Raw genomic sequence first — 12,647 nt, 5'->3', positions numbered from 1 at the left:
ATGTTTCTGGAGGTAAACATTCAATTGCAATCTATTTTAATGAAAAACGTAAAAACATTCAGCTTAAAATCAATAATTACATTACAAAACCATTTACAATGAGTAATAAGGCTTTCAAAGGCATGAGTGACTATAAATAGAATTCTCTTGTCAATGGATGGCTTTCGCTTCACGTTTCTCAAGGTAAACATTCAATTATAAGCTGTTTTTATGAAAAATGTAAAAACAATTCAACTTAAAATCAGTAATGACATTATAAAACCATTTAAAGCGAGTAATAAGGCTTTCAAAGGCATTAGTGACTATAAATGGACTTTTCTTGTTAGTGGATGGCTTTCGCTCCATGTTTCCCGAGGTAAACATGCAATTTTAAGCTGTTTCAATACAAAATTTAAAAAATTCACCTCAAAATAAATAATAAGATTATAAAACCATTTAAAGCGAGTAAAAAGGCTTTCAAAGGCATGATTGACTATAAATGGACTTTTCTTGTTAGTGGATGGCTGTCACTCCACGTTTCTCAAGGTAAAGATGCAATTTCAATCTGTTTTAATGAAAAATGTATAAAAATTCACCTCAAAATTCATAACGAGATTTAAAACCATTTAGAGCGAGTAATAAGGTTTTCAAAGGCATGAGTGACTATAAATGGACTTTTCTTGTTAGTGGATGGCTTTCGCTCCATGTTTCCCAAGGTAAATATGCAATTTCAATCTGTTTCAATAAAAAATGTAAAAAATTCACCTTAAAAGTAATAATGAGATTATAAAACCATTTAAAGCGAGTAATAAGGCTTTCAAAGGCATGAGTGACTATAAATGGACTTTTCTTATTATTGGGTGGCTTTCGCTCCATGTTTCCTGAGGTAAACATGCAATTTCAATATGTTTTAATAAAAAATGTAAAAAAATTCACCTCAAAATTAATAATGAGATTTAAAACCATTTAGAGCGAGTAATAAGGCTTTCAAAAGTATGAGTGACTATAAATGGACTTTTCTTGTTAGTGGATGACTTTCTCTTCATGTTTCCCGAGGTAAACATGCAATTTCAATCTGTTTTAACAAAAAATGTAAAAAAATTCAGCTTAAAATCGATAATGAGATTATAAAACCATTTAAAGCGAGTTATAAGGCTTTTAAAGGCATGAGTGACTATAAATAGACTTTTCTTGTTAGTGGATGGCTTTCCCTCCATGTTTCCCGAGGTAAATATGCAATTTCAATCTGTTTTAATAAAAAATGTAAAAAAATTTACCTCAAAATTAATAATGAGATTATAAAACGATTTAAAGCGAGTAATAAGGCTTTCAAATGCATGAGTGACTATAAATGGACTTTTCTTGTTAGTGGATGGCTTTCGCTCCATGTTTCCCAAGGTAAACATGCAATTTCAATATGTTTTATTGAAAAATGTAAAAAAATTCAACTTAAAATCAATAATGAGATTATAAAACCATTTAAAGCGAGTAATATGGCTTTTAAAGGCATGAGTGACTATAAATGGACTTTTGTTGTTAGTGGATGGCTTTCACTCCATGTTTCTCGAAGTAAACATGCAATTTCAATCTGTTTTAATGAAAGGTGTAAAAAAATTCGCGTCAAAATTAATAATCAGATTTAAAACCATTTAGAGCGAGTAATAAGGCTTTCAAAGGCATGAGTGACTATAAATGGACTTTTCTTGTTAGTGGATGGCTTTCGATCCTTGTTTCCCGAGGTAAACATGCAATTTCAATCTGTTTTAACAAAAAATGTAAAAATATTCAACTTAAAATCCATAATGAGATTAGAAAACCATTTAAAGCGAGTTATAAGGCTTTCAAAGGCATGAGTGACTATAAATAGACTTTTCGTGTTAGTGGATGTGTTTCCCTCCACGTTTCCCGAGGTAAATATGCAATTTCAATCTGTTTTAATAAAAAATGTAAAAAAATTTACCTCGAAATTAATAATGAGATTATAAAACCATTTAGAGCGAGTAATAAGGCTTTCAAAGGCATGAGTGACGATAAATAGATTTTTCTTGTTAGTGGATGGCTTTCGTTCCATGTTTCCTGAGGTAAACATGCAATTTCAATCTCTTTTAATGAAAAATGTAAAAAAGTTCAACTTAAAATCAATAACGAGATTATAAAACCATTTAAAGCGAGTAATAAGGCTTTCAAAGGAATGAGTGACTATAAACGGAATTTTCTTATTAGTTGATGGCTTTCGCTCCATGTTTCCCGATGTAATCATGCAATCTCAATATGTTTTAATGAAAAATGTAAAAAAATTCAACTTAAAATCAATAATGACATTATTAAACCATTTAGAGCGGGTAATAAGGCTTTGAAAGGCATGAGTGACTATAAATAGACTTTTCTTGCAATGGATGGCTTTCGCTTCACGTTTCTTGAGGTAAACATTCAATTATAAGCTGTTTTTATCAAAAATGTAAAAACAATTCAACTTAAAATCATTAATGAAATTAGAAAACCATTTAAAGCGAGTAATAAGGCTTTGAAAAGAATGAATGAATATAAATGGACTTTTCTTGTTAATGGATGGCTTTCGCTTCATGTTTCTGGAGGTAAACATTCAATTTCAATCTGTTTTAATGAAAAACGTCAAAAAATTCAACTTAAAATCAATAATTACATTATATGTCACGACCCGAAACTCCCCATCAAGCCCGTGACAACCGCCATGAGGCCTCGACATACGTTCTTCACCCCGAATGCCTATCGAAACCCCGTAAGGCTTAGCATCAACTTTCGCATCTCCCCGGTGAGCAACAATTATAAAATCTCGCATTTAAAAAAATCATAAGTCATTTTCAAATAAGAATAATAAAATATTATTTTCTGGCTCATAGGGGCATTTTCGTAATTTTTCGTCAAAAATCTCAAAACTTGCTAAAAATGTAATAGGTAAGCAGAAAATATATATTTAATGATTTAAAAACAAAATAAGTATCTAAAACGTTCATTTGAAAGCAAATTGTTAACAACTAGTACTATTCAAAAATAATTAATAAAATATTCTATTTTCTCATAAAATAAATTTTTATAGAAATATTCGTAAATAATTTTTCGCACATGAAAGTAAAGTAAAAATTGTATGAATAGAAATACAGATAACCAAAATATAAGTTTTGATCTGCAATGACACGTGGGCTCCAATTGACCAAGAGGATGTAAGACTATGAACTCTTACTTTCTATAATGCAGTTCCGAGCTTAGTTCTCATCCTACTCGACTATCTACAAACTGTCCTGAGCCTGAAAAATGTATAGGAAGAAGGGGTGAGATTTTATAATCCCAGTGAGTAAACAGATACCATCTAAAGTATCTAAAGTCGAGTAAATGGAGACAATTAAAATAAGTCATCATACTGTAATTTCATTACCTTCCAGTTCATTTCAACCAAGCAAAATCAATCCATATAAATCGAGTAATCAACTTGGCTTATGAATTTCTTAAAACTTTGGCTCGTGTCAAAACTCATACTCGGTGATACCTTGCGCAGGGCATCCAACCGAGTCCGCCAAGGTTGTTAAAATTCACATTTCACATAAATCATATTTTTAGTTTGAGAAAAATACAGCCGTTCCTTGGCGTTGGCTGAGTTCCCCTTCACGTGGTGGTTTGGCGTGAAGTGAACCCTAAGCTATACCCCAGGAGATACCCTACGCGCCTCTCCATTCGAGGTAATAATATAATGGAGTTTACCGTGCCCCTCTAATAGGCTGGTCCACGGAACCCCCTCTGCAGTAAATAATTAATATATAATCCACCAATCAATAAAATTCATTCTAGCATGACATGGCAATTTATCGCAACCTAGCCTCTCAAGGCTGAATACACAATATAAATAATTCTAATACCAAAATCAGTTTAGCCATTCATGCTCATTTATTGTCATAAGCCATTCAATTCAAAACCATAAATATGCAACACAAGCAGGCAGTCTCCAATTACTCTATTTTCAAAACCAGTATTCGATTTTCGAGAAAATTTATAAAATCATTTTATAAAATCACAATTTCTCTTAAAACATAGCAATTTACCATTTAAACCCATTTTTCATAAAATCACACAGTTGTATAAAACTACTCTAGATAATTAAGACGATAATAAGTTTACTCACAGTATTAGGAGTAGAAATACTCCTATCTTCTGCCCTCGGGTGCAGTCTCTTACCCGAAACAATTGACTCACCACCTATCCATAATCCATGACACAAAATTCAGTAAATTGTGTCAATTTATCATAAATTATTTCAGGCTCTTATCCATGCGTATGCACTAGATAGGATTTGAAATGTCTAGACAATCGCTTAATTGTGGTGTCCGACCTAACTCGCCTACACACGGTGTAAATTCCTAAAATCCCCAATTCGACTCCAATTCCATCCATTTCAATTTCAATTATCCAATTATATCCACAATACCTCAATGACTATGAATTTGGTCCAATTTATCAGTCCGGACTATAAATTACGCTTTTACCCCTAGTGGGTAAAAATTTTAATTTATTGCACCGAAAATTTCCATTTAATTTCCAACCTCATAATTCATCATTTTTCCACCCAATTCTCTTAAAATAAAGTCAACCTCATCCCCACATACCATTGGCTAGATTCGGCCTAGGGAAATTCATGGAGAAGATAAATATTTTTCTTGTTGTTTTACTCATAAACATGCTAAACTAACACTAAACACTAACATAGCTCAAAATCAAATTTATCTAACAACTTTCTCACTCTAAACCCATATGATCAGAATTCAAATCATCCTCAAATCACATGATTCAACCATGAAAAATGATGAAAAATGCATGGGAAAGGTAAAGCACAAGACAAATTTAAGAAATGTTACCTTTTTTCACTTGATTTTTGAATTTCCACCTATTTTCCCTTTAAATTTCTTAGCTAGGGTTTTACTTTCTCCTTTCTCTCTCTTGTTTCTTGCTTGGCCGAATGTTGAAGAAGAAGAATGGGTGGGCTGATTTTTTTATGCCTTTTTTATTAGTTTAATGAAATAATATTATTTTATTCATATTTTGAATATTTTATTAATTTATTTTTTTTTCTAGCCATCCACTTGTCCTACTTTTTCCACCATGCATTCCCTTTGACTTATCCAAGTCTTAAGTGAAATTTCCAGATTTTTCCAAAGTTTTGGTGGAGCAAATTTTTCAAAATTACACTTTTACCCCTGAACTTTTCAAAAATTACATTTTTGCCCCAAAAATTGAAAATTTGCCATAATGCATAATTTTCACTCCTCATACTCATTTCACACTCCAAATAATTAAATTTGATCAAAATCCTTTCAAAAATTAAATTTTCGATTTCGGATGGCAAAATTACCATTTTACCCTTTTACTCCAAATTATACCGAAATTAAAATTTTTCACTTCTAAACTTCAAATCTTACTCCAATAAGTCAAATGGGGCCAAAAATCGTTTCTAAGAATTCCCATTTTGTCCCCAGGTGGCAAATGACCATTTTGCCCCTAACCGGTCAATTTTTCGAATTGACTCCAAATCGGACCTCAAACTCCGAATTACCATATTAAACCATTCTGGGACTTCAAAATTCTTAATTTCATCATGAATTCTCTATTTGATCTAGTTCGAGGTTTAACTCAACTTTGTTGTACCTCTAGGTACAATACCGACTTTTGTAAATTTTTCGAGACTCTCTTAGCATGCAAACATGCTATCCATCACATGTATGTCATGATAAATATTTTTATAGAGTCGGGCTTGTCATCTTCTCCCCCACTTGGATCCACCATATGATCCTTCTTCTTGACTGATTTCGACATCCGGTTAAATATTAATATTTTAAAAATTTTATCTTGTCTCCTTGGTACTTGAAATACCTTATTATGCCTCACTTGACTTCTGAATTGCCTTTTATCTCACAAATTCTCCTCTGATAAAATTATTATTATTTTATTATTATTTTCTCACTTGCGAAATATTTTATCCTAAACTACTCCTTTCGTCTTTTATCACTTTTAAACATTTTAATTGACCTCAATTTGCATTCGATCAACTTTATTTATCACTATATTAAAGTATGGGGTATTTCATTATAAAACCATTTAAAGTGAGTAATAAGGCTTTCAAAGGCATGAGTGACTATAAATAGAATTGTTTTGTCAATGGATGGCTTTGGCTTCACGTTTCTCAAGGTAAACATTCAATTATAAGCTGTTTTTATGAAAAATGTAAAAACAAATTCAACTTAAAATCAGTAATGACATTATAAAACCATTTAAAGTGAGTAATAAAGCTTTCAAAGGCATGAGTGACTATAAATGGACTTTTCTTGTTAGTGGATGGCTTCCACTCCATGTTTCCCGAGGTAAACAAGCAATTCAATCCATTTTAACGAAAAATATAAAAAAATTGAACTTAAAATCAATAATGAGATTATAAAACCGTTTAAATTGAGTAATAAGGCTTTCAAAGGCATGAGTGACTATAAATAGACTTTTCTTGTTAGTGGATGGCTTCCACTCCATGTTTCCCGAGGTCAACATGCAATTTCAGTCTATTTCAATAAAAAATGTAAAACAATTCACCTCAAAATTAATAATGAGATTATAAAAGCATTTAAAGCGAGTAAAAAGGCTTTCAAAGGCATGAGTGACTATAAATGGACTTTTCTTGTTAGTGGATGGCTTTCGCTCCATGTTTCCCTAGGTAAACATGCAATTTCAATTTGTTTTATTGGAAAATGTAAAAAAATTCAACTTAAAATCAATAATGAGATTATAAAACCATTTAAAGCGAGTAATAAGGCTTTCAAAGGCATGAGTGACTATAAATGGACTTTTCTCATTAGTGGATGGCTTTCGCTCCATGTTTCCTGAGGTAAACATGCAATTTCAATATGTTTTAATGAAAAATGTAAAAAAATTCAACTTAAAATCAATAATGAGATTATAACACCATTTAAAGCGAGTAATAAGGCTTTCAAAGGCATGAGTGACTATAAATGGACTTTTGTTGTTAGTGGATGGCTTTCACTCCATGTTTCTCTAAGTAAACATGCAATTTCAATCTGGTTTAATGAAAAATGTAAAAAAATTCACCTCAAAATTAGTAATGAGATTTAAAACCATTTAGAGCGAGTAATAAGGCTTTCAAAGGCATGAGTGACTATAACTGGACTTTTCTTGTTAGTGGATGGCTTTCCCTCCATGTTTCCCAAGGTAAACATGCAATTTGAATCTGTTTTAATGAAAAATATAAAGAAATTCAACTTAAAATCAATAATGAGATTATAAAACCATTGAAAGCCAGTAATAAGGCTTTCAAAGGCATGAGTGACTATAAATAGACTTTTCTTGTTAGTGGATGGCTTTCACTCCATGTGTCCTGAGGTCAACATGCAGTTTCAATCTGTTATAATAAAAAATGTAAAAAAATTCACCTCAAAATTAATAATGAGATTATAAAACCATTTAAAGCAAGTAATAAGTCTTTCAAAGGCATGAGTGACTATAAATGGACTTTTCTTGTTAGTGGATGGGTTTCGCTCCATGTTTCCCGAGGTAAACGTGCAATTTTAATCTGTTTTAATAAAAAATTTAAAAAAATTCAACTTAAAATCAATAATAACATTATAAAACCATTTAAACTGAGTAATAAGGCTTTCAAGGGCATGAGTGACAATAAATAGACTTTTCTTGTTAATGGATGGCTTTGGCTTCAGGTTTCTCAAGGTAAGCATTCAATTATAAGCTGTTTTTATGAAAAATGTAAAAAAATTCAACTTAAACCAGTAATGACATTATAAAACCATTTAACGTAAGTAATAAAGCTTTCAAAGGCATGAGTGACTATAAATAGACTTTTCTTGTTAGTGGATGGCTTTCACTCCATGTGTCCTGAGGTAAATATGCAGTTTCAATCTGTTATAATAAAAAATGTAAAAACATTCACCTCAAAATTAATAATGAGATTATAAAACCATTTAAAACGAGTAGTAAGGCTTTCAAAGGCATGAGTGACTATAAATGGACTTTTCTTGTTAGTGGATGGCTTTTACTCCATGTTTCCTGAGGTAAACATGCAATTTCAATCTCTTTTAATGAAAAATGTAAAAAAGTTCAACTTAAAATCAATAATGAGATTATAAAACCGTTTAAAGCGAGTAATAAGGCTTTCAAAGGCATGAGTGACTATAAACGAAATTTTCTTGTTGGTGGATGGCTTTCGCTCCATGTTTCCCGATGTAAACATGCAATCTCAATATGTCTTAATGAAAAATGTAAAAAAAGTCAACTTAAAATCAATAATGACATTATTAAACCATTTAAAGCGAGTAATAAGGCTTTGAAAGGCATCAGTGACTATAAATAGACTTTTCTTGTCAATGGATAGCTTTCGCTTCACGTTTCTTGAGGTAAACATTCAATTATAAGCTGTTTTTATCAAAAATGTAAAAACAATTTAACTTAAAATCATTAATGACATTATAAAACCATTTAAAGCGAGTAATAAGGCTTTCAAAAGAATGAATGAATATAAATGGACTTTTCTTGTTAATGGATGGCTTGCGCTTCATGTTTCTGGAGGTAAACATTTAATTTCAATCTGTTTTAATGAAAAACGTAAAAAAATTCAACTTAAAATCAATAATTGCATTATAAAACCATTTAAAGTGAGTAATAAGGCTTTCAAAGGCATGAGTGACTATAAATAGAATTTTCTTGTCAATGGATGGCTTTGGCTTCACGTTTCTCAAGGTAAACATTCAATTATAAGCTGCTTTTATGAAAAATGTAGAAACAATTCAACTTAAAATCAGTAATGACATTATAAAACCATTTAAAGCAAGTAATAAGGCTTTCAAAGGCATGAGTGACTATAAATGTATTTTTCTTTTTAGTGGATGGCTTTCGCTCCATGTTTCCCGAGGTAAACAAGCAATTCAATCTGTTTTAACAAAAAATATAAAAAAATTCAACTTAAAATCAATAATAAGATTATAAAACCATTTAAAGCGAGTAATAAGGCTTTCAAAGCCATGAGTGACTATAAATAGACTTTTCTTGTTAGTGGATGGCTTCCACTCCATGCTTCCCGAGGTAAACATGCAATTTCAATCTATTTTAATGAAAAATGTAAAAAAATTCACCTCGAAATTAATAATGAGATTTAAAACCATTTAGAGCAAGCAATAAGGCTTTCAAAGGAATGAATGAATATAAATGGACTTTTCTTGTTAAAGGATGGCTTTCGCTTCATGTTTCTGGAGGTAAACATTCAATTGCAATCTATTTTAATGAAAAACGTAAAAAAATTCAGCTTAAAATCAATAATTACATTATAAAACCATTTACAGTGAGTAATAAGGCTTTCAAAGGCATGAGTGACTATAAATAGAATTCTCTTGTCAATGGATGGCTTTCGCTTCACGTTTCTCAAGGTAAACATTCAATTATAAGCTGTTTTTATGAAAAATGTAAAAACAATTCAACTTAAAATCAGTAATGACATTATAAAACCATTTAAAGCGAGTAATAAGGCTTTCAAAGGCATGAGTGACTATAAATGTACTTTTCTTTTTAGTGGATGGCTTTCGCTCCATGTTTCCCGAGGTAAACAAGCAATTCAATCTGTTTTAACAAAAAATATAAAAAAATTCAACTTAAAATCAATAATAAGATTATAAAACCATTTAAAGCGAGTAATAAGGCTTTCAAAGCCATGAGTGACTATAAATAGACTTTTCTTGTTAGTGGATGGCTTCCACTCCATGCTTCCCGAGGTAAACATGCAATTTCAATCTATTTTAATGAAAAATGTAAAAAAATTCACCTCGAAATTAATAATGAGATTTAAAACCATTTAGAGCAAGCAATAAGGCTTTCAAAGGAATGAATGAATATAAATGGACTTTTCTTGTTAAAGGATGGCTTTCGCTTCATGTTTCTGGAGGTAAACATTCAATTGCAATCTATTTTAATGAAAAACGTAAAAATATTCAGCTTAAAATCAATAATTACATTATAAAACCATTTACAATGAGTAATAAGGCTTTCAAAGGCATGAGCGACCATAAATAGAATTCTCTTGTCAATGGATGGCTTTTGCTTCACGTTTCTCAAGGTAAACATTCAATTATAAGCTGTTTTTATGAAAAATGTAAAAACAATTCAACTTAAAATCAGTAATGACATTATAAAACCGTTTAAAGCGAGTAATAAGGCTTTCAAAGGCATGAGTGACTATAAATGGACTTTTCTTGTTAGTGGATGGCTTTCGCTCCATGTTTCCCGAGGTAAACATTCAATTCAATCTGTTTTAACGAAAAATATAAAAAAATTCAACTTAAAATCAATAATGAGATTATAAAAGCATTTAAAGCGAGTAATAAGGCGTTCAAAGGCATGAGTGACTATAAATAGACTTTTCTTGTTAGTGGATGGCTTCCACTCCATGCTTCTTGAGGTAAACATGCAATTTCAATCTATTTTAATGAAAAATGTAAAAAAATTCACCTCAAAATTAATAATGAGATTTAAAACCATTTAGAGCAAGTAATGAGGCTTTCAAATGAATGAATGAATATAAATGGACTTTTCTTATTAATGGATGGCTTTCGCTTCATGTTTTTGGAGGTAAACATTCAATTGCAATCTATTTTATTGAAAAACGTAAAAAAATTCAACTTAAAATCAATAATTACTTTATAAAACCATTTAAAGTGAGTAATAAGGCTTTCAAAGGCATGAGTGACCATAAATAGAATTTTCTTGTGAATGGATGGCTTTGGCTTCACGTTTCTCAAGGTAAACATTCAATTAAAAGTTGTCTTTATGAAAAATGTAAAACAAATTCAACTTAAAATCAGTAATGACGTTATAAAACCATTTAAAGTGAGTAATAAGGCTTTCAACGGCATGAGTGACTATAAATAGACTTTTGTTGTTAGTGGATGGGTTTCACTCCATGTTTCCCGAGGTAAACATGCAATTTGAATCTGTTTCAACGAAAAATAGAAAAAAATTCACCTCAAAATTAATAATGAGATAATAAAACCATTTAAAGCGAGTAATAAGGCTTTCAAAGGCATGAGTGACTATAAATGGACTTTTCTTGTTAGTGGATGGCTTTCGCTCCATGTTTCTCGAGGTAAACATACAATTCAATCTGTTTTAATGAAAAATGTAAAAAAATTTAACTTAAAATCAATAATGAGATTATTAAACCATTTAAAGCGAGTAATAAGGCTTTCAAAGGCATGAGTGACTATAAATTGACTTTTCTTGTTAGTGGATGGCTTCCACTCCATGTTCCCAAGGTAAACATGCAATTTCAATCTGTTTCAATACAAAATGTAAAAAAATTCACCTCAAAATAAATAATGAGATTATAAAACCATTTAAAGCGAGTAATAAGGCTTTCAAAGGCATGAGTCACTATAAATGGACTTTTCTTGTTAGTGGATGGCTGTCACTCCATGTTTCTCGAGGTAAAGATGCAATTTCAATCTGTTTTAACAAAAAATGTAAAAAAATTCACCTCAAAATTCATAATGAGATTTAAAACCATTTAGAGCAAGTAATAAGGCTTTCAAAGGCATGAGTGACTATAAATGGACTTTTCTTATTAGTGGATGGCTTTGGCTTCACGTTTCTCAAGGTAAACATTCAATTATAAGCTGTTTTTATGAAAAATGTAAAACAAATTCAACATAAGATCAGTAATGACATTATAAAACCATTTAAAGTGAGTAATAAGGCTTTCAAAGGCATGAATGAGTATAAATGGACTTTTTTTGTTAGAGGATGGCTTTCGCTCCATGTTTCCCGAGGTAAACAAGCAATTCAATCTGTTTTAACGAAAAATGTAAAAAAATTTAACTTAAAATCAATAGTGAGATTATGAAACCATTTAAAGCGACTAATAAGGCTTTTAAAGGCATGAGTGACTATAAATAGACTTTTCTTGCTAGTGGATGGCTTTCACTCCATGTTTCCCGAGGTAAACATGCAATTTAAATCTGTTTCAATACAAAATGTAAAAAAATTCACCTCAAAATAAATAATGAGATTATGAAACCATTTAAAGCGAGTAATAAGGCTTTCAAAGGCATGAGTGACTATAAATGGACCTTTCTTGTTAGTGGATGGCTGTCACTCCATGTTTCTCGAGGTAAAGATGCAATTTCAATCTGTTTTAACGAAAAATGTAAAAAAATTCACCTCAAAATTCATAATGAGATTTAAAACCATTTAGAGCAAGTAATAAGGCTTTCAAAGGCATGAGTGACTATAAATGGACCTTTCTTATTAGTGGATGGCTTTCGCTCCATGTTTCCTGAGGTAAACATGCAATTTCAATCTGTTTTAATAAAAAATGTAAAAAAATTTACCTCAAAATTAATAATGAGATTATAAAACCATTTAAAGCGACTAATAAGGCTTTCAGAGGCATGAATGACTATAAACGGAATTTTCTTGTTAGTGGATGGCTTTCGCTCCACGTTTCCCAAGGTAAACATGCAACTCAATATGTTTTAACAAAAAATGTAAAAAAATTTAACTTAAAATCAATAGTGACATTATAAAACCATTTAAAGCGAGTAATAAGGCTTTCAAGGGCATGAGTGACTATAAATAGACCTTTCTTG

Source organism: Theobroma cacao, chromosome 4, assembly GCF_053813885.1.
Source record: "Theobroma cacao isolate CCN51 chromosome 4, ASM5381388v1, whole genome shotgun sequence".
In the NCBI taxonomy this organism is placed as follows: Eukaryota; Viridiplantae; Streptophyta; class Magnoliopsida; order Malvales; family Malvaceae; genus Theobroma; species Theobroma cacao.
The sequence above is the reverse complement of the archived record's forward strand: the minus strand, read 5'-3'. Positions refer to the sequence as shown.